The sequence below is a fragment of the Haematobia irritans genome, chromosome 4 (assembly GCF_050003625.1).
Source record: "Haematobia irritans isolate KBUSLIRL chromosome 4, ASM5000362v1, whole genome shotgun sequence".
Taxonomy (NCBI): Eukaryota; Metazoa; Arthropoda; class Insecta; order Diptera; family Muscidae; genus Haematobia; species Haematobia irritans.
Window position 1 is genome coordinate 79,925,904 of NC_134400.1, and position 4,212 is coordinate 79,930,115.

Sequence of the window (4,212 nt, forward strand, 5' to 3'; positions counted from 1 at the left end):
TCAACTCTAAAAAATATAAATAGCGGACATTGAAGAAATAAACATATTCTAAAACAAGTAAGGAAAGTCTAAAGTGAGGCGGGGCCGACTATATTATACCCTTCACCACACGCAGAGAAGAAACACGATTGTCACGATCATATCCGAAGAGCAAAATAATATGATAGGAGCTATTTTTGCGGCGACCATGTAACACTTTCAACTGCAACCATGTTGGCTCAGTGAACATGGTTCTGAGAAACATAAACTTGCCTTCATGTAAAATGGTATTATATTGATAAAAAGAATTTTGTTTGAATCAAAAGACAATGATCACGATCTAAAATATTATGGTATTCGTCAAAAATGTTTTTCTTCCAGTTAAAAGAACATGGTCCCAACCTAAAATGTTATGATCTTTATGAAAAAACTTTTTTCGTCGTCGAAAAAAGGACGCCACTTGTTTTTATGTATTTATTATTGTTTTTTTTTTTTTTGTTTTTAATTATAATGTCGTGCAAGCATAAAAAAATAAATGGTCACTAAAACATGTACATGGTTTTTATGGCCATGTAATGGTTCTAGACTATATCTATACGTAACTTATAAAAATACTCTTTTCCCTGCAAAAAAGTAAAAAAATTCAATGGTCATGTCCATGATTTTCCTGAACATATGATGGTCTCAAATTCTATCATTTAAATGATGGAACGTGTTTGCGGCATTTGAGAACCATTTAAATGCTTATTGCAAACATTTTTCTCGTCTAAAAAATTATTTTCACAAAGACAAAATACATGGTTTTCGCGACAATTACGTTCTAAAGATAAGCATTAAATGGTGTGCACTATGTATTCCAAAATTTTTGACACCATCTTAACACCTTCAAATTTGTTAGGAGCTATATAAAGGTTTATATTCCCTTGTACAAATATTTAAATGTGAACCGATTTGGACAAAAATTTTTAAACTTTCACAAAATGTCTAGAATTAAAATTTAAATTGGTTAATGACCAGGACGGACCACAATATTGGAAATATTTAAATTGCATGAAATTTTCCATATCTGCATTTATGATTTATAGGTCGATACATACGAATTAGAGTATAGATAAATTTGAATCTTTTTTGCGAGTTTTCGACTTAACAGTGACAATTTTGCAATGAACATGTGAATATATTGGCCATATTTGCTAAAATCGGAAGAATGGATGCTTTGTCTACTTCGGAGCCGATTTTGATAACATTTGGCACACATTGCTAAAAGTTTAATTAAACTCTCAGTGCAAAATTTCACGTAACTCGGGGTAAACCTTTGGCCTGCTGCCATAGGAGTGTAAATCGGGCGAAAGCTTTATTTATTTTTATTTATTTATTTAGGCTCCCAAGCACAACAAGATGTTTAATCTTATAAATTACAGTACTAGGTTAGTAATGGAATATTATATCATTACAGTAAAATTACATTTAAATTACATTAAAAATTAAATTAAATAATTTGTGAACAGGTTTTTTAAAATTTTTGGATGGAATGTAAATATAATAATAAATAGTTGCAATAGAAAAAAGTTAAACTTGATTTTTAAAATATGATTGAAGTGTTTTCTTGAATTCGAATGAGAGCTATATCTACATCTGAACCGATTTCAACCAAATTCGGTGTTACTGCTCTCTGTGCAAAATTTCATGTAACGTTTGGCTTCTGGGACCATAGGAGTGTAAATCGGGCGAAAGCTATATATGAGAGCTATATCTAAATTAGAACCGATTTGACTGATATTCTGCAAAATTTACGAGACTCACAAAATATTCACTTATATGAAATTGGAAGAAAATCGGTTGATAAATACGTCGTTTATGGCCAGATCGGTTATAAATATGTATGACAGCTATATCTAAATCTGAACCGATTTTTTCAAAAATCAATTGGGTCTTTGAGCCGGAAAATTAGCCTATGCCAAATTTGAGGATGATCGGACTTAAACTGCGAGCTGGATTTTGCACACAAGCATACATAATTAAATCGACTCAGAATTTATTTCTAAGCCGATCGGTATACTAAAAGATGGGTCTCTGACTACTCCTTCTTGGCGTTATAAAGAAATGCACAAACTTATTTTACCCTGTACCCCAGTAGTGGTGAAGGCTATAATGAGGATATTTTAGTTTTTATTACAGGATCTCAACATTTTTGAGGAATATTGTCTATACCACATTCGTCCGCAAATGTGAAACGTGAAATGTGATTTTTTCCGCCACACTGAGGAACAAAGTATTATGAGATAGTGTAGTTATATACTTGAAACGCCCAGAAGGAGACGATATACACACATGGTGTTTTCAGCAATAAAGCTTATAGTCGGCCCCTGAGCCGGTTGCCACAGTTGGTAGAATTCTACAAAAAGATACCTATAGAATAGAAATTTTCAAAAAATTTTCTATGGAAATAAAATTTTGACAAAATTTTCTATAGAAATAAAATTTTCAAAAAAAAAATCATAAGAAATTAACATAAAAGAACCAAATTAAATCATCTAAAGACTACGGAAGTGTGTAGTGGTCAGCACTGAAACGAGATGGGTATATGGCATTTTCTTTTCAGTAACTTAATAATGTCAATTCCCTTAATCTTCCTGTACAATAAGCTCGTATAAATATTGTAATAATTTCTTGATTATGTAAGTTTAGCACCTTTTGGCTTCGAAAAGTACTTTTTTAATGCATTTTTAGTACTTTTTCGTCAACATCATTTATCATCTCTGGAGTAGTAGTTCTGTGTGGTTTTAAGTTCGTCCGACAGATGGCGCAATATGTTTTTTTTTAGTTTTGCACCCTAAAGGTAAGTACTATGTTCGCTTTTCGAGTTGATATTTTCGCAGTTCAATATAAAGCAGGGGGCTAATCACGGCATTCGATATCGAGAACTTTTGATCGAAATCTAAATTTTTCGGATCACGGGAGTCGATATCGAGTTTTTTTGATCGACAATTTTTTCGATTGGTAAATTGCAATCGTAAAACATTTTTCACATGTTTTTTACATTGTTTTCGCCATATAGGAATAGTAAATATATTAGTTTTAGTTCGAATTGTTGCTAGTTTGTAGTAAATTTACATATAATGAACATATTTTTAATATTTAGGACCAATGCAATTCCAATAAAAGTTAAACAAAAATTGGTCATAGTAGTGTTCGCAGCGAGCATTCTAGCTTGACAAAGAACCATATATAAAGCGCACATGCTAGATCGATATTCAAGAGATTGTGATCGACCAAATACCGTACCATTCCGTGACAACATAACGCTTCTGGACCACCTTGTAAGAATAGTGAATTATGAAGGCTCCCACTCGCAAAAAGTTTTAAGACGGCAGACAATTGATAAAATTGACGTTGACATGCCACCAAATATTATTTTCCATTTGAACGCCTCCTTCGTCAGCCGAAATCGTCCATTGAGCCTACAAAAGGTGACTTTCTAACAGTGCACACCATTTCAAACCCATGTACTTACACCAATAACAATGTGCACTTTTTTTCCTTATTTGTCGCCGAATTATTTTATATTCATCTCATCCTCCAATTAGGAAGGAATTTGGAGGAATGTAAAAAGAGATATGGGTCCATAAGATATAATGCAATACAATTTACTTTTTAATTTGAAACCTCCAAAAACATGTTTTTTTACATTCTATTTTGTGACGCTAACTTAGTTTTGTCATTTCATTTTGCTCTGCTTCGTTTTTTGCTGTTGGCAACGCTTGAGAAATTGCATCAAATTTCGATCGAATGCCGTGATCCAAACTTTTAATCGTATCGACAATTTTTTCGATACGATTATGAATTCGATATCGAATGCCGTGATTAGCCCCCAGATAACTTAATTCAATTGACGCACAGTTTCTTGTTCCTCTAAATGTAGCCAATATGTTATGGGAATATGTTTGTTTTCATTTATAATTTTGATTATTTCAGAAAGAGTTTTGAATTTCAATTCAAAAACCGAAAATTGTGCCCACCATAACTCAAGAACTACTGCACCGACATAGAACGCAATATGTATTATTTTGTGTTGTGCTGGATGCAGCGTGTTCTAACATATTTTGCTAAATGCTGAAAAATAAATTAAAAAATAAATTTAAAAAGGTGAGAAAATATCTCTAACGTTTGCACATTACAAACTATTTTGTGTTTGACCATATTCTGAAAATATGTACGCTTGTGTAATTTTTT

The 4,212-nt window shown here is 32.2% G+C and overlaps 1 long non-coding RNA gene across 1 annotated transcript; it reads right to left on the bottom strand.

Moving 5' to 3' along the window:
* Positions 1–2,881: 2,881 nt before the first annotated feature.
* On the bottom strand, positions 2,882–3,846 carry LOC142234251 (uncharacterized). The gene is made up of 2 exons (XR_012721598.1): positions 3,494–3,846; positions 2,882–3,440 (listed from the first exon to the last, which is right to left on the bottom strand). It is a non-coding gene; the product is annotated as an uncharacterized LOC142234251 (long non-coding RNA).
* Between the last annotated feature and the right edge of the window lie 366 nt (positions 3,847–4,212).